Source organism: Tamandua tetradactyla, chromosome 3, assembly GCF_023851605.1.
Source record: "Tamandua tetradactyla isolate mTamTet1 chromosome 3, mTamTet1.pri, whole genome shotgun sequence".
Lineage (NCBI taxonomy): Eukaryota > Metazoa > Chordata > Mammalia > Pilosa > Myrmecophagidae > Tamandua > Tamandua tetradactyla.
In genome coordinates, this window is record NC_135329.1 from 138,839,823 (window position 1) to 138,866,929 (window position 27,107).

The following is a 27,107-nucleotide window of genomic DNA, read 5'->3' on the forward strand; positions in this document are numbered from 1 at the left end:
TTCCCCTTGCCCTCAGGGTGGCATCTCCAAGACACACAGCTCTGCCTACTAATTACTTTTATCATTAATGTTATACAAATTTTAATTCTCAAAGATCATAAACTTTATTTGCTTTGCATGAATAATGGAGATGTCAACAAAAAACATAGAAATGCTTATAAAAATATTTCTGCGGATTGTCTTATGTGTCCACATACCATACATTTGGGGGGCAAGAATTCAAAAAGCCTAATTAATCAGGGTAGAACCTGGAATATGCATTTAAGCAGGGTGGTTCATAAGCTAATACATTCTGTAAAAGCATTGTCTGATAGAATAGATAGACCACTATTCTAGTCTCTGTTTTTAAGAAATAGGCCGCGAGTTAGTTGCCAAGACTCTAATAAGGCTTACTGTATACTAGGTGCTTAGAATGAGTACTTTTTAATTGAATAAATCCTCACACAGGTGAAAGAAAAACCTATGAGATACATATTATTATTTCCATTTTCTAAATGAGGAAACGAGACACTGGGAGTTTAAATGACTCCTCACGACACCCAACCAGGGGACCTGAATTAAGGATTAGGCCATCCCAGGCCAGAGTCCTGCTCTTGACCACTGTGCTGATGGAAGTGGCCAGACCCTTGTGAGAGAGTAAATTCATTGTGGCATTTCAATTGGCCAGCAAGCAGGTGTCCTGAAGTGAGATTTCTGAAGTTCTAGAGCTAGTCATAATTCCATGATGTGAGACTGGAAGATGAATCGAATGTATTGGGAAGCTCAAGACAAGGCACTTCTGACAAAGCAATCAGAATTCAAAGAATTTCTAGGAAGCATATATGGAATAATGAAGAGATTCCCCACCCTTACTCCCATCCAGCTAAATAGCAGCATGTTTTTTTATAGAGACTCAAAAATCTAGTTGCACAAATATGGCTTTCGTTAGCTCATGTGAAGCCAGAGACTAAAGTGATCTGTATTGTGATATGGCCACATAATCTGTTATGGCTGTAAGAGGAGTGGCTAGAAGCAGAGAGTAGAAGCCCTGCTCTAATCTGTACCACCATGATCAGACTGGAATCCATGCAAACCAGCACATTCATAACGCAGACAACTCGATGCGGAAAGAACTTGAAACCAGGTTGATGAAGAAGAGTTGATTTGCTGGAAATAATATTATCTTGAAATGTGAGGGGAGTGAATGGGGAGGAAAAGATTTTTTTTAAAAAGCATTAAAGTTAAGATCTGTTCATGAAAAGGGTTTAGAGGTTTTTGTTTGTTCCCAAGAGGCGAGGGCAGATGGATTTAAATAAAAGGTTCCAGGGCAATATAAGGAAGTATTTTGTCACAGTCAGAGTGTCACAGACACTGGAGAAAAGTCCAATAAATTAGCAGGTTGTTTTATTTTGTTGTTTTTGTTTCTTCATTATTTAGTACAATTTGTTTGTTTGGTCTTCTTTGGCTGATATTACTGACTTGACTAATTCTTTTGGAATTGTGAAGCTGCATCACAATCAGTGTGAATACATTCACTATAATGTAAGTTCTCTTTTTACAGAGAAAATTGATGTTTGATGCACAGTCATTCTTCACTCAGGATAGTTTGGTCAAACACTTCTCCATTAACAAGGGTGTTTTACCTTAGCATGGATTTTAAATGCTTTGATGATTTGTACTATGCTTAAATAAGCCACAACCTGGCATGAAAATGAACGAATGTCTCCTGGCACTCTGTTCATGTATCCCTTGGAGTTTATGATAATTAGGATGCTTGTTTAATTGCTGTCCTTTTATCTCTACTGAGTTATGACAGCTAAAGAGCAACTTTCAAATCGTGTATGCTGCATACATAGGTAATTCATAAACTCATTTTTGTATTATGAGTGCAGGAAAAAAAGCCCTGAATATCAATAAACCAGTGTTTTAATCCTTTCATGCTCACTGTTACTACCAGTGATACATGTGTTCTGCTCCTTAGACAGACAGGATGACCCTTTGCATGACTGCACTTTGTGAACGTTTCATTGTAGGCCTGATGAGTAAGCATAATATACTATAATAATTGTAATAACTTTTATGCAATAATTTTGAGATTTCTTATAAGTGTAGCCAGTTTACAAATGCAGTAATTTGAGTATCTGTAAGTATAAAGTAGCTGTCAATTATATGAAAACCAAATGTTTTATTCTATACCAGTGTTATTAAACTACTATTATTTAAAGGACTTTATATGGGAAACGCCTTCAATAATCCCAAATATATCCAATTTGTTTACATTAGGAATTTTTAAAAAACATTAAGCATCTGAGAGCTGTTGGTGTTAACTATTAAAAGCAATGATTAGGGCGGGCCACGGTGGCTCAGCAGGCAAGAATGCTAGCCTGCCATGCCAGAGGACCCGGGTTCGATTCCTGGTGCCTGCCCATGTAAAAAAAAAAAGCAATGATTATTTTCCAAATGCTATAATAAGAATACATTTGAAAATGCTATTTTAAAAAATATTATTATAATGAGCCCAGGTTCCCAGGCTGATGGGTCAGAAGCTAAGGCGGTATTATTCCTTATAAGGAAAGGATATGATCTGGAAGTTCGTGTTAGCAGGATGAGACCAAGATAAAGAAAATCTGACTGTCTTTGATACATTATCAGACAAGAGCTTTTATTTGCCTAGGTACATTTGGAGCTGTAGAATTGCTTAATCATGAGATTTTTTTTGTGCCTTCCCTTGTTATGTGTAATTTATGTTATTAGATATATTGTGTGATTTGATACAATCTAATTTATCTCACATCTTAGTGTGTTTTTTACCATGATTTAAATTGAACTTCCTATGAAATTAAAGAAAAAGAAATCTGTTTCCCAGAGAAGGCTAAGAAAGCCATAAAGAGTTATATACTCTAAGGACTCAAATAATAGAATTATACTTAATAAATATGGTTAAATAAATGACATATATAAGCATGGATAGATAGGTAGGTAGAAGGAAAGAAACATTGGAAAATAAGGCAGCTACTGGGTGAAGATGGATGGTATTTGGGGAAATATTTTCATTTTTTTTAAATTTTAGTATAATTTAAATATTTTTTAAGTAAAACACATATTTTAAAAGCCATTTTAGGGCACTCAGTGCAATTTGCTCACCTGGAAGCAAATACTTAATAAAAGTATTAAGGAGAGAGAACATTAAAACTTGTAGGAAGGTTCTTATCAGAGATCTGAATCAAAAAACCTCACATGTTATGGATGAAGAGCCTGATGCCCCAAATCTGATTTGCTTCCATTTTCACAGCTCTGGTAGATAAAGGATTGTCTGATTCCTGTTCTAACGCCCTATAGCATGTCATTGTTCAAAGAACAAGACTGAATTTTATGAGAATGATTCCATGTTTTCACCTTTTTTGGGACTTGTATTTGCCTGATATATCTTTTCCTATTCTGTTATTTTCATAGTTTTAATGTCTTTTATTTTTAAATCTCACTTATTTTTTAATCTACTTTTTAAAATCCCATCTGAAGGACTCTTTTAAATGACAAAAAATAACCCGTTACATATATTACCATTACTATTTTATTAGGAGTTAGCTTTGTCTACTTGTCTGTAGTTTTAACATTTTATGCTACCATTTTTAATTTTTATCCATTTTGAATTCTTGGAATAGTTCAAGTTTTGTTTTTTTTCCTGGTGGTTTAAAAGTCATGCATTCTAATTTTGTTTATTATGATCATCGTCATAAACTTAAAAGAGGTATATTCAGTTTATTTACTCCTACTAATATATTTAACATTGGTATCTTCCCCCGTCAAGATAAATACCTAAATAATATTGGCAAAATATTGTTTAGGATTTAATATTGAGATGTGTGTGTTCATTCAAGATGGAAAATGTATTTGTGTGGCTAATGATACAAAATACTGAAAGCCAACAATCTAATCAATAAGCCCATTTTGAGGGATTGACATGTTTCTGTAGGACCTTCCATTTATTTTTCCATTTATTTTTCAAGCATTACAAATGCTTGTTTGTTTGTTTCTTTTTTGCTTGTTTCTTTTTTTTTTTTTTACTTTTTTATTATATGGTATAACATATAAGCAAAGCAAGAAATAGAAAAGCAATAGTTTTCAAAGCACTCTTCACCAAGAAGTTACAGAACAGCTCCCAGAGTTTGTCATGGGCTACCATACGATCCTCTCAGATTTTTCCTTCTAGCTCTCCAAAATATAGGAGGCTAGAGGGCATAAATATTTCATCACCACAATCGACTTTTTTCTTTCTTTTTTGTGAAAAAAATAACATATATACAAAAAAAATCAATAAATTTGAAAGCACAGCACCACAATTAGTTGTAAAACATATTTCAGTTTGACGTGGGTTACAATTCCCCAATTTTAGGTTTTCACTTCTCGCTGATCTTAGATACTCGAGACTAAAAGAGATATCAATTTAATGATTCAGCATTCATATTCATTTGTTAAGTCCTATCTTCTCTGTAAACTCCATCATCACCTTTGATCTTTCTGTCCCTCTCATTAGGAGTGTTTGGCCTATGGCCATTCTAACTTTTTCATGTTGGAAGGATCTGTCACTGATATGGGGTAGGAAGATGGAACTATCTGATGTTCTGGAGAGGCTGGCCCTAGGCTTCAGGACTTATCTGGTCCAGGGACCCATCTGGAGGTTGCAGATTTCTGGAAAGTTATGCTAGTGCATAGATCCCTTGTGGAATATTATATATTATACCAAGAACATTTTTTATATAGGTATTTACTGCGGTAGCTTCCAGCAGGGAGTGATTCTATAGAATGATTGAAGAGCATTCAGGTATAAATTTTTTTTTTTTTTTTTTTTTTTTTTTTTTTTAATATGGGCAGGCACCGGGAATCGAAACTGGGTCCTCTGGCATGGTAGGCAAGCATTCTTGCCTGCTGAGCCACCGTGGCCCGCCCCAGGTATAAAACTTACAATAGAAATGTCTCAACAACCAGTCTTCTGTATTTCTTTAACCAAGCTCTTGACACTCCTCATTTAATGACATATTATTTTAATTTTGTAAATGGGTTCAAAAGAGATGAACAAAGAAAAGCAATAATAGAAAAATTAAAATAGTTTTACTTCCTGTATTCTTTTTCAGAAAATAAATTCTGTATCAATTATCTGATAGAGTAGGGAAAATATAGCCAACCTCCTTTAGTCTAATTAGTAACAGTTAATGGAAGCAACAGGACATTAATGTTAGGGGATAATTTCAATGAAAACGAAATGAGAAAGATGTACTACTAATACCTAAACATTATGCTTACATTGATTTCTCATTTTCCAACATCATTTTAAAAATTTTGTCTTTACAGAGTAAGTTATTGTACTACATCTAATTCCATGGCTTTAAGAATTGGTAGCACTGATTAAAAATTGGAACAAATAAAGTTTTTATTTCTAGGTAAGATATCAAGTGGTTCTCTCTGTGGTGATTATTAAGTACAGACGATATCTATTTTGATTGGTCCGTGTTCCTGTTGTACATATTTTATGATATTTTTATCAACATGAATGATTAAAAGTTGACTCTACAAGTTAATTTTCACAACACCCCATAACATAGGTTAAGTCTAAATATACCTTTTAGTAAATAAAAGAACTGTATAAAGGGGAAGAGACACAAATTTTCAAAGAACAGTCTTGCTTTGCATGTAGATAAACAATGAAGGCAATTTCTTTTTGCCCAATATGGATTCAGTGAGCCCTAGAACTTTCCATGAAAACCCTGAGTGTTGCTAATTCCCTGTAAGTACTTCTTAGTAGAATACAGCAGATGGAAGGATATTAATTTTGAGTCAAAGGACTTGGGCCTGGATTATGAACTGACAATTGACTGACCATACAATTCTAACCAAGTGACATAACCACTCAGATGCAAAATTTACTTTTGTTAATTATCTCTTACTTATAAGAAGCAAGTAACCAATTAAGTTATAATATTTACTTTATACAAGTCATTTTTTTGGTTCACTCTGTATCACTTCAATCTCAAGTTGCACACAATTTACTGTGGGGCCCTGTATTTGTTCAGTGCTTTTTTACAAGATCCACAATAAATTAAAGATGCCAAATCCTAAATTTCAATGTGAAGGAATAAAGTGTGCTTTCTCCATAAAAGCATTTAAACGCACTGTGGAATCTTAAACATAAGTAATATTAAGATTCATTACATTTGAAATAAATGCATAGTCACTCTTATGAACATAGGGCAATGCCCACAGTAAACACTGTTGGAAGCTATCAATCAACAACGCTCTTTAAGGCTACTAATGAGTTGGAGTGTTATAAATTCATTCAGTATGAATTGATCCTGCACCAGATTTTCACAGTTTTTCTTTTAGCAATCACTGTAGCCTTTGGTATGAGTAGTAGAGGTATATTCCCTTAATTCAAAGCCCAAATTTGTTTTAATTTTTTACGAGTAATTTTTCAAAGTGAATGTTCATTTAATGCTTTAGAAAGGAAAATAAAATCCATACTGTTTTAGTTTGTCGGCTGCCAAAAGGAATCCCATACAATGAGATGGCTTAAACAATGGAGATTTATAGTCTCATGGTTTTTAGGCTAGGAGAAGTATAAAATCAAGTCAATGACAAGGTGATATTTATGTCTGAGACTGTGCATTCCAGGACTGGCTTTTCTATCACATGGCAATGCACGTCTTCTCCTTTCTTTTCTGGGTTATGTGTACTTCCAGCTTCTGGCTGTTCCCTGTCATTTCTCTCCCTCCATGTCCAACTTCTTTGCTTAAAAGGACCTCAACCATCTTGGATGAAGGCCCACCCTTGTTCAATTGGGGTACACCTTGACTAATAACATCTTCAGAGATCCTATTTACAGGACCAGGGGTTGGAACCTAAGCATGCTTTTGTGGGGGACAGATTCCTAACATGTACTTCTGTAGTGTTTATCTGTTAGATGTCTTAGATGTATTATCTCATTTAATTTTATAGCAGCTTAATGAGAGATACATTTTATTCCCCTTTTGCAGATAAGAAAGTGAATATCAGAGTGAGTACATCACCTGGCCAGATTTTCATGGTCAATCAATTGCCAATCAAGGGATAATCCCAAGTGTTTCTGATTTAAAGTTAATATCCATTCCATTGGTTATTCCATTTTAATACTCTCTTAGGTATTAGAAGAAACTAATAGTATTCAAGGTTCTCCTGGACAATTTGAGGACTTGTTGACTCAAGATCAAGAAGTGACCTCAAGAATTATGGTTAGTCACAAGTGAATAGTTGATTGAAAGCAATTTCAGGAATCACTTGTATTTATGGTTTCCATCAGGCTGCTGACACCCAAAGTGACACATACCCTTCTCTATGCTTTTCTAGCAATTCTGGAAACTCAGATCCAGTAGTCTGTAGATTAACTCTCTAATGTCTCAGAGTTTTTTGTTGTTGTTGTTGTTTGTTTGTTTTTACTTTTTCTTAGGCATGGATTTAAAAGCAATGGCTTAATTAAGGAAAATAGCTTGATGTAAAGTCTAATGACCTTAATAACTTGGAGGAAGTTGAAGTAGGGGTGGGAGTTATGAGTGAAACCAGAGGATGACAAAAGAGGAGGGCTGGTGTTTTGCTATTATGGTTGAAGGGAACTTACAAGAAGAGAAGCCAGTTGCCTCAATGACAAAGAAAACCTACTTCCTTTTGTCTGGAATAGCATTGCACAGTCTTCCATAGACCCCAAAGATTCTAAAGATAATTATAAAATTGAAATTGTACTTTGTAGCATTCTTTTCTTAGAAACAGGACTGTGATTTTGTCAAAGGTTGCATCTGAACCCACCTTCCCAATTTCTTCTTTCTTCCTCTTCTCTTTTCTGTCCATCTGAGTGAGGGGATGGAAAGGGCTGGACTGAAGGGAGAAGTTACAGTAAGGCTCTTGCTCCATTTAGCAGAGCGTGCTATACTTTTGCCTTTGTAAGTATGCATGGAACAGACACCCCCTAGCCCATAGGTGCTGATGTCATATTAGTTAGTACTCCGCTGCGTGAATGAGATTGTTTTGCATGTCAAATGTTTTTTTTTTGTTGTTTTGTTTTGTCTTTATACCAGAAAAAGAAAATCATTAGGAGAGTGATTGTGAGACCTCTTGGTTTAGGAATGCTATGTTGGTATGAAAAATACATCTTGCCCATAGTTCAGGAAAATGTATCTAAACGAAAAGGAGAACCATAATCTTATCAAATAAAGAATTAATAAATAAGAACCAGAATTTAACCTATCAGGAGCAACTCTTACTTTAAATGCAATCAAGCAAAAATATTAACATTTCGTTATTTGACGCATAGAACACCTTACCGTGAGGAAATTATGTGTTAGTGCTTGATGAAATTGCCCATAAAATATATCAATCTTTAAATTTTAGTTTCTTCTTCCCAAAATTGGTTGGAATTGTACTTACTATTAATAAACATCCATTTGTGAGCTGCCTTCTGTTTTCTAGCACTGTGCTAGGCACTATGAAAAATATAGAAAATTTCATGAGGCATGGCCACCATCCATAAACTAACTCTGTATGTGAGAGGCAGCAGTAGAAGACATCACACAATTGCTAAATTGTGTAATAGTAACAGGAAGTGTCACAGGAATTTAGAAAATATGAAAGAGTGACATGGGATAAAGCAGCTGGGATGGTTGTCAGGGAGGTGGGACAGTCTGCTTTTATTCATATCATCATTTATGCTCAGAATGGGATATATTAAAATCATACCTGAAATAATGTGTTTTAATACACCTGGTTGCATCTTACAACCTTCTCAACTCTGAAAATGCACAATGATTACTGTGCTTGCCATTTTCTACTCACTGCTTTTACTCAGTCTCTTGGGCCTAATTGTGTCAAAACTCATAGGTCTGATGATAATGTTATTTCCCAGCATATTCCAAAAAAATATGACATCATATACATTTATCAGACTAGATTGATGTCACCCTTATAATCAGAAGAGTTGGTATTAAACAAAACATATTTTGCCTCTGGAGTTTGGTCTGAGGATTTTAAAGATTCTTTATTAGCTTGAGAGGATAACTTCTATGAGATTAGTTCCAAGAAACTGATATCTGACTTCTCTCCATTCCCTTGAAGCGTCACTCCAAAAAAACTCTAGATCAAACTGAAAATTTTAGGAGCAGTTTAAAATGTTCTGTATATCTGAGATTTAGAAAGAACTTGAAATTTACACAACTTCTGTGCATCATCCTCAGTATTGCTTCCATGCCATTTGTAGTTCCTAATGACAGGATAGGTAACCAATGAAATCCTAGCATGTGCCCCTACCTTACCCACTGAAGCTCAATGTCAATGACATTCCACTTGAACTGGTGAAGAATGGATTGCAGCTGGGTGGTTTGGCAAACTAGTGAAGAGTAATTACAAAAAACGAGCAAGAAGCAGAAATTGTATAAATTTATAACATGAACTAAAAGAAAGTGGGCTCTCCTAATATACCTCAGGAGTAGGTAGCTCTACATAAAATAGAGTATTAGAGCTGGTATGGCTTGCACTTCAGGAAGCAAAGACAAATCCATAAACTGGGACAATGAAACAAAATGCCACACACTGGGTTAACAGGGCAGAACTTTCCATCGTCATAGAAAATTGGACAGTGCTTGTCATTTAGAGTCTAGGTCTAGATGCTTTCAATGTACATTAAAAAGTCAGGGAACATGGAACAAGCAAATGAAAACAATTAATATCACAGTATAAAATATTTAGTAAATCTTAAAAACTCTTCTGAATTTAATATAGTTACTCTTTCTGCACAGACTTTGCTATGAAAAACTTCATGAAGGGGATAGTAAAGATTGAAACTTAAAAGAGAGGCGAGCCAATGCTCTACAAACAGAGGAAAGAGGTTAGCTTTCCAAGCATTAGAAGGATGCTAAAATGTTATTCTTCCTATCTCAGGAATTCAGCTGAGTCCCCAAAGCTGACAAAGATGAGTCTAAGCCTAGTGGGTTATTGGGATTCAACTACAAAGAGAATTCAAAGATTGCATATGCAGTTCTTCAAATGGAGTGTACAAAAACTGGATTTATGACTGTTGACTCATCAACCTCCTTTTGCCTTGATGGTTGATGAAGTGAGATGGGATGTCAGGGATGATATTTCTACAATGACAAGCTAGTTGTAATATTGTGGCATTTTCATTCTTTAGGGCAAGAGCAGAGGGTTGTTTCCCTTTCTCATGAAGCCAAATGAGGGGGAACCTCCAAATTGTCTCTGGGCATGCTTTCTTTGAGTCTGTAGAGATTGGGGGGATATGTTTATTGGGACTTGAGCTTGTAAAAGTGTAAATGTCAGTGCCTAGAACCTGGGCAGGTTTACCTGTAACAGTGGAGCCAAGAGTATTGCTACAGGAATGAACTGCACTTTCAGAGACTGGTGGGGCAAAGGTGCATTTTTGTTGCAAACCTGGTATGAACTCCAAGAAGGGAGTCAGGCTTAGGTCGGTTTGAAGGGGCACCAAGCAGGAGTCATGGGGTGGACTACCTTTAGAGGTGAGATGCTCTCTAGGAGGGAGTCGTGTGGGATGTATTATTGCAAACCAAGGCTGAGGAGAGAAGTAGAAGTGTCAACCAGAGGAGACATCACCCCATTCCCCACTCTCACCCATCTAGCAAGAAGAATCTGAGTATCTCTCAAAGTACCCTGGGAGGAAAAACCAACACCATTTGGGTGTCAGAATCCACAAGGCACTGATATTAGCTTATAAATTTGCCAGTCAGGTGAGACTTGTTTCTCCTTTACTTCTCCTTCACTCTTCCCACTCCAACTTGGAGTATTAGAGAGATGAATTTCCCAATTGTGAATTGGAAGACTGGACTAGAAAAGCAGGGGGAGGGAGTAAAGAAATTGACTATACCCCCTACCCATATGCAGAACCTGAGTCTGTGTCAAGCCTGAATTGAGAGAAGAAAGACTTTTACAAATGGGGAGTGATTACATTAAACTGGTCTGATCTTTAAAATACCAGAAAGCAACTTAAAAAGGCAGAGATATAGAAGAAAGACATTAAAGAGATTGTTGAAGGGAACTTGGTGAGAAAGAATTTATTTGTTTTCTGTTCACAACCCCACCAGGATCAATAAATACAATAAACCAGATATATATACCCAAAGTGTTTCTCCCCAATACATTAAAAATTTAACTCTTTTGGTTTAAAGAACTAGTAAAAATACACGTGATATATTGTCAAGCACAAGCTGAGGGTTTGCATTCAAATTAACAGACTGAAAATTTCTGCTCAAGGTGTGTATGCCATTGTTCTTTGCAGTCCTTCCTACTAGTCAAAACGGGAGCCTGAATAACCTGAGAGTCAAGAAAAGGTCTTAGACCACCTGGTTAACTAGGCGCATTCCTGCAGCTGCTTACTAGGGTGAACCTCTAATTCTTGGTGGTTCTGACTCCAGATTTGCAGATTGGCAACAATAACCTCAATGACATAAACCCCTCATAAAACAGGGAGCTTTTTCTTGTTTGTCTCTCTATTGTTAGTGCCAAGAACAGTGCTTGGCACGTAGGAGATAATGAATATTGAATAAACGCTTCTCTTACCCAGCTCATAGGAAAACTGTGAAGATCAGATTAGGTGGTAGATATGACAACATGTTTTAAGCACTGTACCAAAGCCAGACGTATGCAAAAAGTATCACTACGTAAGATGGAAAGGCTTTGAAATACCCAAATATCTCTTCCCAGCAGATTTAGCATCCCTTATCATTTGGCTACAATGTATTAAACACTTAACGTATTAAGTTTTTTTTTTGTTTGTTTTGACGTGTTCCCTCCAGTTTGTCTTGAGTACTACACATAAGTGAATGAGTCTTGAAGGAAGCCATGGGGTAAAAAAAAAAAAAAAAATAGAAATTTTGAGACAAACTATCTCTCTAAGAATAAAATATAAGGGATTTTGGGATTACTCTCAGGCTACAAAAAGAGGAAGGGTGACAGAAGACTTGGTTTTTGTAGGCATCTAAAAATGATGGTGTCAATAATGTAATTCTAGATCAGTGGACTGGCAGACTAGTGTAATATACAAGGAAGCGCAGATGTCGGAGCTTCATTGATCACCAAAATGCCATCTGCTCAAATGCCAGAGGGAAGACATAATTAAAATTATGTAATCTGTGGAAGAACTTGAAACTTTCAGAAGTGTACTATATAGTAATATCCGTGTGTGTGCATGTGTGTGGTGATTTCAAAAAAAAGATGAAGTAAAATGTGTTTGCAAACAATAGTTAGACTGAGGCAAGTCTGTAAGTCCTAGAGCTCCCTCATCCCCTGCTCATTTTTCTGTAGGTGACAAGGGGAATTTATACTTTTGCAATAGCCATTCCTTCTTATCGCCAAGAGGGTTGTTGTGAGGGATTGTGGACTTATGGCAATAATAAAAGAGTTACATATACTACACCTGATTTCCAACAGCAGCCAGACAATGAAATTTGAAAGTATCTTGTTTATATTTTTTTGCCTTGGGGTGAGCATAGGAGGAGGAAGGGAATTCTTTCCTCATCATTTTGAAGTCAACATTGCATTTTAACCAAATGCACACACATATGCCCACACTTCTTTCCCCAGCTGCTCCTTCTGGTTAATTTGTTTACTTCTACAAGCTACATCTTGCCAGTGGTTTTATCAGTCTCTCTTGCTACTATAAATCTGCCCTATTACCTAATATACTACAGTAAATAATTTGTATTTGTGACTGTAAACAGTGCTGACAACCCTCTCTAGATGATAGGCACTTGACGAACCCTGCGGAGTATTTGTCCATGTCAGACAAAATCCTGCTGCTTATGTCTTGCATTGAGTGCAAATCGAAAAAACTGTGAACTTGATGCATTCTTTTGGCAGTTGCCACTTACCATTTTAATGTGATTTTGAAGGGTACAATTGCATTGGTTGTTATTTTGTGATTCATATTTTTTCATATTTTTCGTAGGATAATGAAGTGACAAGTTGCTTAAAGTAATCAGGAGAATCTGCATAGGTTTAAATGTCTACAATGGAATTCTAAAGAGTCACACCAAATGTAAAAAACAAACAAAAAAAGACACCTAATTTTAAGGAAGCATTCAGTCTCCAATAATATGAATTTTAAGGGATTAAGAACAGGGTAACAATATAGTTCAGAAAAATCAATTTCCCATACATCTGCTGATGATGTATAATTCTCCAGTTGCATGCTGGGTGGAGCACTGCCAAACTTTGGTTATCAGAATAAACTCCTCTGGCAAATTAGTATGGGAGTAAGAGAATTGCTATGCTATACAGTGTTTTATTTTGTATTCAGTGCCAAATTTTCTCAGGTTCCTTTTTTTTTTTCCTTTTCATTCTGCATTTATGAAAAGAAATGTATATTCCTATCTGAGTGCCAAGTCATAATGATTCCTGCCTTTATCCACGATTTATATGCACAGATTTTGTACTTATGAACACAGTAGATGCATATACAAAAACAGAGGCCCTCAGAAAAGTGTGTCCATTGAATTTCAGTGAAATCAGACTTCCTATTTAAAAATTGAACTCATTAAATGTTATTCTTACATCAAGCATGCTATATATTCTTTTCTGCTTTGAAGCACTTTTTCTTCATTCCATCAGTAACTTGGCAAGCTAAAATGTGTAACCTATAACCTCCACAGTGACAATCTAGGGATTATTTCCTGTGACTTAAGAGATAAATACTCTACATAAAAGATGTAAGTCTTAAGCCAATAAAATAGAGGTGAAGCAATTTGAGTTGTTATTCAGTATGATCTATAATCATTACCAGGATGATGTATTACATTCTTTACCTCTGCAGTAGGACTGTTTCCTGAAAAATCATGTCCATAGATTTTTGGCCCAGTATAGTAATGATAGAAATTTGAATCGTAAAGAGCACTGAGGATTATTTCAGTTTATAACAGACACACTGAAGCAGTGTCTTTTGTATCTACCTTTGTGTCCAGTGCTTCGGGTACTGACAACGAACATTCTTAATGATTATGGAATGGATAGCTCGATAAGTGAACAGATATAGTAGCTTAAGTAATCTGACAAAATCTACATAGGTAGTGAAGAACTCAGGGACAAACATGCACTACTGGTAAGCATGTAAATTGGCAAAACCACATTGCAAAGTTGGCATGGCCTTACCTAGTGAGATTGAGGATTTGCGTGCCCTGTGACTCTTCAGTTCCACTCGTAGATTTTTATCTAGAGAAATGCATACTTATGCAGTGCAGAATACATGAGCAAATATGTTCATAGCGTCATTGTTGAAAATTACCCCAAACTGGATTCAACCTAAAGCTCATCAGCAGTGGAATGGATATATAAGTTGTACTAGAGTAATTAATGGAAAACTCTGTAGTAACTACAGTGAAAGAATTAATATTACACATACTACAGAGGCTCAATTTTGCATACATTACATTGAGTAAACAAAATGAAAAAAGAACGTAAAGGAAGATACAAAATATGATTCCATACAAAGCTCAAGAATAAGCAAAACTAAACTATATGCTTAGGGAAGTCATACAGGGCAACAGGATTAAGATAACAAGAAAATTAGTACTAAAGTCAGGATACTTGTTACCTCTATGTCAAAGGAAGAGTATTGAAACTGAGAAAGGATTACATGGGGTGGGGAGGGATTCTGCGTGCCAGTGATATTCTATTTTTTAACCTGATTGACATACTATTATTCATTATACTATTCACTAATATTGACATACTATTAGTCACAATAGATTGACATACTATTATTCACTATTATTCACGTTATACTTATTAGGAAAGTTTCATGTGCTCATTTCCAAATATGATGTATTTCACAGTAGAAAAAAAAGTCAACATAAGTAGAAATTTCAATCCAATTCATATTTATTTAAAAGAGTTGGAAAGTACATTGCTCATAACTTCCCCAGAAATAAGTTGTTGCAAGAAAATAGCAAAGATCACTAATAATAAATTGCGAATAACCATCTCCTTATAATGAATCCTATATTTATCAAGTCATCCTGTTCACTTTTAATGTTGGGATCATAAAATATTCATGCCAATAGTTAAGTGGTATAAATCTTTATGTCTTTTTCCATATGAAGCAGTGGAGACCAAAAAGCAAGTTCTATAAATCCAAATGCTCGTGGCACAAATGCTGGCCTTTCTAGTCAGCTTCCTCTCTCTCACTTACAGTCTGGCATGTTATTCCTGTACTTCTTTCTTGTCATTAAAATTTGGGGGAAGATTCTAATTCTTCCAGTTCTGACTCCAGGTTCCTTTGCTTTGAGACCATGTGGCTATTCATCTCAAAATGCTTTCTATTGTTCCAGTTTTTTCCTCTTCACCGTCTAGCTGCAATAAGGTGAAGTGGAATAGTACAGTGAATTAATAATATTTACTGACTCTACTACTAGCTAATTATGTAGAAACAAAAACATTGATGATTTCTAGTGGGATGGGGTGCAGCTGGAGATTTTGGTGACTGATTGGTTAAATATGCGTGAACATTAGAGAACCCAATAGATTACTGAGCACCTAAGGTTGAAATAAATAGAGGTTAGATCCTATAATCTGCCTTCTTAACAAGCAAAACAAGTAAGGTTCTGATGTGGCCGAGGGTAACAAAGATTAAGTCTGGTTGACATGAAACACAGTGGGTTGAGGAACTCACTATGAACAGAAATTATATTACCAGAGGCTCATGTGAGGATACAGATTCGATCTAACCTGAAGATTTTAGCTCATACTTTTCTAGCGTGAAATTTGACTTCATTTTGAATTTTATAAAAAATATAAGATGACATCATAAATGCTAACAATGTTTATAAAAGATACGTACCATGGAGACTGCAAACAAAAATGTCATTTTCCATGACATTAGCTCCTCTAAAGTTTTCATAAATAAAAGGGAAAGAGAGTTTAGGCCTAAAAGCTTAAGCTACATTAGATGTTTTTGTATAACCTTTATATAAAGCATTATGCCTTCAGTTCATCCATTTAACCAAAGAAAACATTTTTAAAATGTTTTAAAAAGACAACTCTACCTGAAAGCTTATTTTTTACAATACTTTTTGTAAACCGGAAATCAATAGTGGCTATTTTGGAAGCGCTGTAATACACACTGGACCTCACATTTCTTAGAAAGTGAATCGTGGGTACAGGTAACAGGACAGTATCATGGGAACTACATTTTCCAGTCACACTTCCTTAAGGAGAGGGCAAGTAGCAAAGGCAGATTGTCTTAGAGAAGCATTATGAGATAGAATCAGTGAGAAAAGCAGATTTTGTTGTATTCTGGATAATTCCAAATTTTATTGTATTACATCCTGGCAAAATTGGCTCTGCCTGATGTACAGAAGTGAGCCACATTTTAGGCTTATCTTGTCAGAATTATATTGGAAATGGAATCATGACGGCACTAGAAAGAGGTATAATCAGCTTGCAATAAGTATTTTTTTCTATACACATAGGAGACCAGTGTTTATGTGACTACTTTAATAGTAAAATGTGAATTAACTTAATCATTATTGCTCAGTTCCCTATTTTTTGGTAACCAATCTCTAAACTAAAAAAAATAACAAATGAAAGGAAATGGTGTCTGAAGATCCTGTTTCTAAATCCAGTGTACAGCACTGAAAATACATAATTAATAATAACAACAACCATTCACCAATAATTTAGGCTAATACAATATCTTATATTAAATTATTGGTTGGTTGTTAACAATAGCATGTATAATACATTTTGCAGGAAAAAAATTTGATAGAACAGATTTTAATTCAGCCTTAGGGTACTTAATGGCAAGATTATTTCATTATCATTTAAAGATGATACTTCAACATAATATCACTCTAACTCTACATGCTTCCATTCATATTGTTTTATCTGCTTGTTTTCTTGTTGGTTTTGTATTTATCTGTTGTCGGACTGGTTGGTTGGTTTATATTGTGCCTGGATCCAAAAATAACTTAAAGTGGCTTATATATGTAGAGAATATGAATCTCTATCTGTAAATGAATGAATTAAAAAATATCATTCTTTTAAGAAGTACGTTCCATGATTCAACTGAATTTCTGATCCTGAACCCCCAGGAGCTGACATGAAAATTAGAAGCCATCCATTTTAAATCTCAGATACTTGGCCCCTCAACTCTCTGCTGCATTTATCTGCCCTCCACTTGAGACTCTGGGATTTTCTGGAAGGCTACCTGTGGTTCACCCATCTAAGCACTCCATCTGGCCTCTCTGGGGTCTGGCTGCCTCCCCTGTGGAGCTGCCAGAGTACCCATCCCTGCTGCTCTGGGTCCCCATCAGCCATTCTCCAGTTTCTCTCTTCCTACTTATCTTTAAGTATCTCATTATTTTTGCCCACAAATACCCATTCTCACTTCTTTTTCCCTCTTCCACAAAACCCTTTAAGTTCTTTTCAGGATATAGGCATCTGGAGAACAGAAGCAGGCAATACTTGCAAGCTATTTCTCTTCTCTGCCCTGCCCCATGCCTCCCTTGAGGCTATGAAATAGAGTCTGATAACAGCTATAACGGGGGAGAAGGAAAGGAGACAACATTGGGAAGAAAAAATATAGTGAATTTTTGCCACTAAATATATACATAAAAATATATAAAACTATAGAGTAAAAATGAAAATGAATATATAATTGAAGTCATGGGAAAATAAGATAAGCAAATAATATAAATAAGAGGTAAAGTAATGGTATCCTGCATAACTGTCAGAGGTTGACAGAAAATCTGGCTTTGAGCAAGGGCAAAATATGTGTCTATAACAGGCCCTGAGTCATGCCAGAAATTTATTCTGTCATTCCTTATTTAACAGAATAATGGTATTAAGTGATAAGATCCTGTACCGCATCCCTTGTATATAGTGAATCTACACACAATTGTGGTTTACCTATTTTTAATTTTTTTGTCTCATGGCTGTTCATTATAGACTCTAGCACACTATACTAGGCAAGAGAATAACACTATGGACAACTGAGGAATAGGCAATTTTATAAAAAGTCAGGACAATTTTGTCTAAGAGCATAACTCTTTGTATCTAGTAAATTCATATATATATATATATATATTCCCATACTGTCTCTTCCCTAGGTGGACTTGAAGATTACACAAATACCATATACTATAAAAGACGAAGTAATTTTAAAAAGGAAATTGGACTGTGTATGGGGGGTGGGTAGCATGTTTAGAAAGTAAAATAAAGTCAAGGTTAAGATTAGCATCCAGCATTGCATGCATAAACTTAGCTCGGAATTTCTCTCTGAATTTCCTAAAGAACGCAGATGGAAACAAACATTTAGACACTTCACAGTTTCCAAAAGATAAAAATGAACAAGATACCTAGACAAGAATAGCTTGACTGTTCTTGAAACCAGAAGAAATGTCTTCATTAGGCCTACATACAGGGAAACTATCACAAATAGTGAGCACTGTCCTTAGTACACTTAAAAAACTAAGCACCCAAATGTCACATGACTCTCTGTTAAACGAAGGTAGGTGCAATGTTGTGACTAAGAGAAAAGACACTCAAGGGAAGACTGAACTGTGTCTGGGTATCAGTTCTGACATTACCACATGGGTAACTTTGGGTATGTTTCCCCCTTGGAGAATAGGGATAATAAAAGCACCAACCTCACAGTGTCTGGAAAGCATACTGTAAAACGTGATGCCTGGCCATTAGCAGGTTGCAATTTGTGTTAGCCTCTGCCACTATCATTATTATTAATAATCATGTATTCCGCAACTATTTATTAAGTACTTGCTATGTCACGGCTCCATTATAGATATTGGAATGCAACCGTGAACAAAACAGATCAGAATCTCAGCCCACAGAGAGCTTGGGTTTAACTAGGGGGAGGCAGACCACAAACTAAATATATAAGGAAAATGTATAGTATTTAGGAGATGGTAAGTGCTGCAGGGGACGGGGGGGGGAAGCAGTAATGAAAATAAAGAGTGCCAAAAGTGGGTTTTAAGTCTGTAGCTGTAGGCCTCTTCTGAAGAGATTGGAGGGTAGGCCTGATGATATCTAGAGGAAAGCATTGTGGACAGAGGGAGCAGAATGGACTGTTGACAAGTGTTGAGGAAGGACAAGGGGCCCAGTTCAGTGAAGCATGGGAGTGAGAGGGAGAGTGACAGGAAATGAGGTCAGAGAGGAAATGAGGGGCCAGACCCATAGGATCTTGTGGACCTTTTGTCACCTTCTGACACTGGAGAATTTGAGCAAAGGAGTGAAAAAACTGACTTACATTTTAATGGGATCATTCTGATTGCTCTGTTGAGAACTGGCTGTCAGGGAACAAAAGAAATCAAGTGGTTTTCAAATTTCTCCAGGTGTGCGGTGAGAGTGGCATATACCATGATGGTAACAGTGGAGGAGGTGAGAACTAGCCTCTGGAATTTTTTTTTTTGAAGTTAGAGTTACCAAGGTGTGATTAAAGATGACATGTTACGGGATATCAGAGGGAAAAAGGAGGTGGAAATAACCCTAAAGGATTTGGTCTGAGCAACTGGGATGATGGACTTGATACCAACTGAATGAGGTCAGAGAGGTAGTGGGGGAAGATTGTAGGAAGAGACAATTTTGTAGAGAATAACAGCATCAAGATTATCATTCTTATTATTATTAATACTGTTACTATTTTTGTTAGATCAAAGTGATGGCATTCTACCACACTATAATCCAGAAAAGCCTTTCAAAGAAGATTTGAAATAAAGCTGTACAAATGTGCAGCTTTTTGATGGTTTAGCGAAAGCAAGTATGAAAGTTAGGGTATTCAGAGGAATGAAGGGACTGCTTATTCTTCAAGCAGCCCTCTACATTATTTCTTACAACTGAAATTTTGATAATATTTAGAAAATTCTTTGGCATGACGCTATGGTATCCTTGATGCTCGTCCTTAGGGACGATCCATGTCCTTTATTAATCACTTGAGTGAATAGGACAATTAAATTCAGTCTACGATGAAAATGAATAAAGAATTGTGGTTTAGTAGGTAACCACCCCACCTTCAGACAGAGGTGAATACTTTCTTAACCATGATCAGCAGTAGATATAAACCTCAGAAAACAACACTTAGACACATGGGAAAACTTAGACACCCCCCCACCCCCAAATTCTTTTCCATAGACCATTGCTCTAATAACTTTAGTCTGAAAAAACTTCAAAACAGATATTACCAATAAGGTAATAGAAAAAATTCAATAATGAACCAATAAGAATTTTAATTTAAAGAAATAAAACTTCTTGATGAATTCTTTAGGAGTAATTAAGTTGCAAAATGCATCTCTGAGTTGCTGAGCAAGTTAATCTTCTATGAGATATTATGATTTCAGGGACATTTATTGTTGGAAGACTTCTACACAAATAAGATTTCCGCTTTTAGAGTATTAGTCCTGAAGTAATGTTTCCTGATAATAATTTTATATCATCTACAATTATCTATCAAGACCATTCTTTACTTGGAGATAATAAAAATACATTGTTTGCAACTTTCTGTATATTTTTTTTATGGTAAAGGTGCATGTACCTCTAAATCAACTGACAGCAGATTCAAGTTATCAGTAAACATGTTAATAAAAGATTGGCCAAAGTACACTGTTCTTTCAGACTACTTAAATTACTTTCTGAAATGTGGTCAGTCTTTCTGACTTGAGAATTTTTTTTGTTATGTCCTCCACTCTGAGAAAAAATATATAGAAAATATAAAGAAAGGGGAAGTTCTGTATCAACCCTGGAATTAGGAAATGAAGTCATAAAACCACTACTGACTTAGAAAGCTTTCTACTAGAATCAGTGTAAATAGGGCACAGATAAAGAGGAATCCACTCTCAAATCACTGCCTCACAGGAGAATAATGATGTCTCTGAAGGGTAATTTTATGTACCACCTTGGGTAGGCCATAGTGCCCATTTATTTAATCAAACACAAATCCAGATATTGCTGTGAAAGTATTTTGTATGATTGATCTATGAGCACTTGAGACTACCCTCCTCAATAATGAGGGTCTTAGATGTAAAACCTGAGGTTTCCTGAAGAAGACGAAATTCTACTTCAAGACTACAACATAACTTCCTACTTGAGTTTCCAGCCTGCTGGCCTGACTTACAAATTTGAGACTTGCCTATCTCCACAATGGTGTGAACTAAATCCTTAGACTAAATCACCTATATATCCTGTTCTGTTTCTCAGAAGAACCCTGATCAATATGGTTTCATAGGAAATAAGCAATCGTTATCCTGAAGAACATAAGTATCCCTGTGCTTGGAGATGTAAACTGTGAGGCCGACCAGGGAAACCTCTCATAGGACTCTGCTGAGTCATGTGGGTCAGCAGAGCTCACATACTCTACAGTGGCACTGGACCTGGGAACTCAGAAAAATAAGAGAACAGAAACTTGCGGTAAAGATAACTGCCAGGAGTTGGCTAAGCCCTCCGGGACCTTTCCAAGATGAAACTGAATCAGGACTCTTGTAGCATCATTGATCTGGAAGAGTAGTATTCCAATACGGAGTAGGAGGTTTTGTCAACTGACCAGTTAATAAGAGTGGTCCAAAGAAAGACTATCGGTGCACCTGGAAAGAGGCTTGACTCACCAAGCCTAGCCACAGACACAGAAGCATTTCCAAAGACAGTGGAGAAAGCATGCAGAGATGAGTGCCCCTCCGGGGATCACCCATTACCTTAGCGGTCAAAAACCCCTCAAGCGCTATGTCAACACATAAGTGACAAGCCCTTCAGCTTGAACGCTAAAACAATTTCCCTAATAGCAGGCAAGTGGAAAAGGAGGAAACCTAAGAAGAACACCCTTGCTCAGTTATTGTGGGAAATTACCAGGTAGAGAAAGTCTTCCTACCTTTGGAAAAAAAATTCTAAAAGGGGCCTATGAAATAAGATTTTGTGAAAAAGTAGAAAATAAGATTCAAGAGGAAAGATAAAACATATATTTGAAAAAGATTTTGTATGTTTTTTCCTTTTGATAAAAGAAGATATAGAACAAGTAAATAAAAGATGAGATAAAAATAAGATGAGATTATTAATAAAATGGAGCTGTTTTAGAGGCAAACAATAGTTTGAAGAGGTCAATAATCTAGGAAGTAAGGTTCTCAAGTTATCAAATAATTTTAAAATGCTTTAAAAGCAATTAGAAACCATACAACAGAAAACTGAATGAGTGTTATAAGATGTGGAATGCAGATAATTATGAGGGGAACGAACCGACATTTGAGAAGAAAAAAAGATAAATGATGTGGAAGACATCATACATTTCCTGAAGAAATCAGAAAAATTAAACGCAAATGATATTCGTACACATAATAGAATAAAACATTTCACAGTTGAAGATACAATTTGACACATAAAAATATTTATAGATTAATTTTAAAAGGCCAAGGCACGGGCATAGTAGAAGTAGGCAAAAGAATCCAATAAGCATTCAGGCAAGAAATAGTGATTAAATAACATTTTACCTTCACAGGAAATTATATTTTCAGATTTATTCCTTGACTCTGTCAAGAATATCCCCACCCCCGTGAAAATTCCACAGTTATAGAAGAGAATACATAATAATTAATCTTTTATTTCATTTTGATTTATTTTGGGAAATAGCAGCTACATACAAATATTTGCAAATATATACAAATGGAGAGTCTAGTATAATAAACAGTAAACTTACGTGGACCCTTACCCCAACTTCAAAAAATTATCAAGTATAAAAATATGTCTATGCCCATTACTATATATAAAGCGTATATATGTATGTGTGTGTTTATGTCTTGATTTATAGATATACAAACACACACACATACATGCAGTTGGTTTGTTCAAATCAGGGTCCCAAATACATGCATACATTGTATTTGGTTGTTAAGTTTCTTAAGTCTTATGTAATCTATAAATATCCCTCCCCACCCCCCCGTTCTTTTTTCCTGGCAATCTATTTGTTAAAGAAACAGGTGTTTGTCCTTTTGAGGAGAAAATAATGTGATTTAAGAATTATAAACTTAGTCCACCAGTCTTTTATTTGTGCATGAGTTTAGAAAATTTATTATCAATGTATCTTTCCAATTTTTAACTATCACTAGTGAATAGCAAAATGTGTGAAAATAATCTCAAACTGGAAAAGCTGTGATATAGAATTGGCAATAAAAATACGATTAATTCCTAAAATTGCAAGTGCACCTTACAAAGTAGAATGGGATATCATGACTCATTCTTAAAAGCAAAGATTCGTAATGTAAGAATTTCTAATCCTGGATGATTTAACAAAAAAATATTAAACTGATTTTTCCCTGACGATGGGTAGTCAATTTTTTGCTGCTTTTTGAAGTGTATGACAAGCAAAGTTTAAGAAACTGATAGCAAATTTTAAGAAATAGGCACATTTTAAATATTTACTTTAGAGAAAGATGTATAGTTTTTAAAAATGCTGGGAATTAGTCTTGGATGAGAAAACACAAAAAGGCTCGAGGCAGAAAGCCAAGCAAACAAACCAAATTGTTCTGGATATAAACCTGAGAAATGTAAGTCTCCCAGATTTTGACTCGAATCTTTCCCTATGCAATCCCATTTGCCCTGGACAAAGAAGAAGACTGGCTACATGGTTCCTAGTTTGATAAGAACTGTCTGACACTATCAGATGATAAGGTAAACTTTTACGAAGCACTTAAGAAAAATTGTCAGTGGGTTTGATTTGTTGAATAGACTATCATTGTTAATGTTGAGTTTAGATCAAAGAATGTTGTCTGTTTACATACTGCTTTTTAGAATTGATTGAATTTTAATTGATCTCCTAGGAAATGATTCATTTTTTAAATGTCTCAAGAATGCTTGAAAAAGTATATGTAGTCTCTCATGGGTGTGAATTACTCTTTCTTTGTCTCGTTGTCTTCCACCATGTTGATTCCTACACACACACAAACACGCACACATTATTCCCGGTCATCTCCCATCTTGAGTACTGCGATAGTTTCTTAACTAATTTCACTGCCCAACGCTTGACCTCTTGTAATCTACATAGTTGGAGTAACCCTTTTGAAAATAACTCATATCATGTTCTCTTCTTAGAACTCCTTATCTCACTCAAAATAAAATTCAAAGACCTTACCAAAGCCCAGTAGGACTTAAACAATCTCGGACTTCTCCTGCTGTTTTTCTTCTAATGCTAACTGCTCCACTCCCACTGGCCTCCTTGCTCTTGCTTGAACCTGTCAAGGCTTTTCCCACCACAGTTCTTTTGCAGATATTGCTCCCTTTCCGGTACACTCTTCCCAGCTACTTACTTTCAGATCTCTGATAAAACGTTTCTTTTTAGAGAGCCCTTCCTTTGCCAACCGGTCAAAAATAACACCCACCCCATTCCCTGATGTAATTCTCTTTGTAGCACTTAATCATCTCCTGACATACAACATAATTAATTGATTGATTAATAAATTTTATCACCTTTCTCCTCCCACTGGAATGTAAACCACATTGCTGTATCTAACGCCTAAGAACTCTGCATTTACTCAATAATGAATTGGCTAATGATTGTGAACCACCTTCATCTCTCACTTGCTGTACAGGTAAAATCCACACCAGCCTGCTATGAGATATGTTATGGGCTTCCCTGGTCAACCTTACCTTTCTCTGCAGTCCCTAGTTCGATTGTAGTACAGTTACTCACTGTCTCCTGATACTGCTTGTAAAGTAACCTAACTGTTACATTGATAGATGAATTATACCTGAGATTTATCCCTTTCGTTAGCTGCATATTATTTCTGGATATGTTAGCTAATCACTCATGTACACTTATAGAGATAAATGGACAACTGAGGCATATATCTGAACATCAAAAATGGGGAGTCAACAATGGCATTGTAGAGGAGAACGTGACATGCTTGACACGTAGCTTTTTCTTAGGGTAATGTATCCCTAAAATATTTCATAGGCTTTCATTAACTTTATCGTTTTGAGAGTCCCTCTGGTATGAACAGTGATAGTTCTGGGTTCCTGAACTCCCACTAGGTGGAGCTTTTCCCACATCAAGTGGTTCTGGAAATCTTGCCCCAAATTGAGGGCAGGAAAAAGCTCATGCAGTAAAAATAAAACATATGTACCCTAGGATGAGTGGGTATCAGTTTGTTCCCTATGATCTTGGGTGGAATAAAGTTGGGCCTTAATTGAGAATTGTTCAGCCACTTACAAGTATTTTCCCCAGTTTCTGGCTAACCCATTTTAAGGACAAAACTCTGTGCGTACTGTAAGGCCTGGCCCGGTAGCCTCTGGCTGGAAGGCCCCCACCCAAACTAAAACCTGTGAACATCCGGGCATATACAGCTGTTCAAACTCAGCCAATCAGGACCTGCCCTGACAAACAAAGGACCCTCACTGCACACGGCCACAGCTATGCCCCTGGCCCTAAAGCACGAGAAACTCCTAACCTACCACAGGAGGCCCTGTAGACATCATCAGCACCCCTACTAGCTAGCCTATATCTAGCCCCGCCGCCCCTAGGGGGGTGCGACTTCCCCGGCCCACACCCTGAGCACCCGGACCCAGGAACCTCACCCGGGACAATAAACTTTTTTAAACTCGGACTCAATTTCTCTGATTTCTCAGTCGGCTACCGTCTAAAACCTGACACATACTAATTCCAGTGCTTCTAATTTGAATTATCTTCATGATAAGCTACCTGTTTGAACAGCATTTCTCTGGAAGCAGCAGGCACAAATTTTACATTGGGATCTGATACCTCTTGTGATTTGTGGGTTGGGGTTGAGAAGTGTCTAGATTAGTTCTAAAATTTGTGTCCCCATTTGGATATTCAATATCATCATGTAATGTCCTCAAAATCAGCAAGAGGTACTCATAGAGTAATACCAATTATATCCTTTGAATTTGAATTAAAAGAACTACATCTTTGTTCTGAACTCACTACCCAACTAAAACTTTGCACCTTGGAAGTAGCCCTGGTCTGTCTGTTATGTGATGAACTCCTTGAGTTCAGTTTTTAGAAACTGTTTCTCCTGAGAGTCAAGGCATGCCGGGACTCGAGGACATAGATGTTCTGGAAGACCAAATGGTTGAGTGTTTGGGGCTTTGGCCATGGCTGATAAATAAGCACCACTAGGAAAATTCCCATTGCTACCATTACTTGAAGTGATGAAGAGGAGGAACAATTGATTTTGTAACAGACAGACCAGGGCTACTTCCAAGGTGCAAAGTTTTAGTTGGGTAGTGAGTTCAGAAAAAAGGTGTAGTTCTTTTAATTCAAGTTCAGAGATATAATTAGCCTTACTCTCTTGTCTTAACTCTCATGAGAAATAGTTTCTAAAAACTGAAGACCTTCACGTCTCCTTTGATGATATCCAATCTATTATAAATACTGGAAAATTAGTCTGTTAGAGATGACTCATTGATCACAATACGAACTCATTGTGCAACAGAGAGATTACAAACCAATAGGTTATAAGTGCTTTCATTAAAAGTAAGTTATTACACCATCCATGCCTATAAAATAGAATAGAACAGATGTAAGGAAATTGGAGATTTGAGAGAGAATGTCTTTGTGAAAAATTGTTGGAATGCTGTGACATTTCCCCAAATATACTATGAGAGGGAAAAGGGGACTTCTCCAGCTTCAAATATATTGAGAGATTGGATTTCAGAGCCCACTTAGAAAGCTTGATGTTTTCACATTTGAAATTACAAATGTTTTACTCTTATTCCATCTTATTATGGTTTGTCTACTACTAAATGCTACCCTAAGTTTTTTAAATTTTATTTTAGTAACATATTTACAACCTGAAATTTCCCCTTTTAATCATATTTAGATTTTTAATTCAGTAGTGTTAATTATATTCCCAATGTTTTGCTTTCACCACCATCATCTATTACCTAAACTTTTCCATCACTCCAAGCAGAAATTGTTTTCCAGTTGTTTTAACTCCCCATTCCCAATCCCCTCCTTGAACCCTGGTAACTAGTTTCTAGTTTCTAACTATATGAATTTGCTTACTGTAATTATTTTATATCAGTGAAATCATACAACATTTGTCCTTATGTGCCTGGCTTACTTCACTCAATATGCCATC

The 27,107-nt window shown here is 36.1% G+C and overlaps 1 protein-coding gene and 1 pseudogene across 3 annotated transcripts in view; one reads left to right on the forward strand and one right to left on the reverse strand.

Annotated features, from left to right (window-relative positions):
• B3GALT1 (beta-1,3-galactosyltransferase 1) overlaps positions 1-27,107 on the forward strand; it is a 605,805-nt gene that overhangs the window by 158,683 nt on the left and 420,015 nt on the right. The window lies entirely within an intron of this gene.
• Positions 1-27,107, reverse strand: part of LOC143675772 (DNA excision repair protein ERCC-6-like 2) — a 74,021-nt pseudogene that overhangs the window by 15,523 nt on the left and 31,391 nt on the right.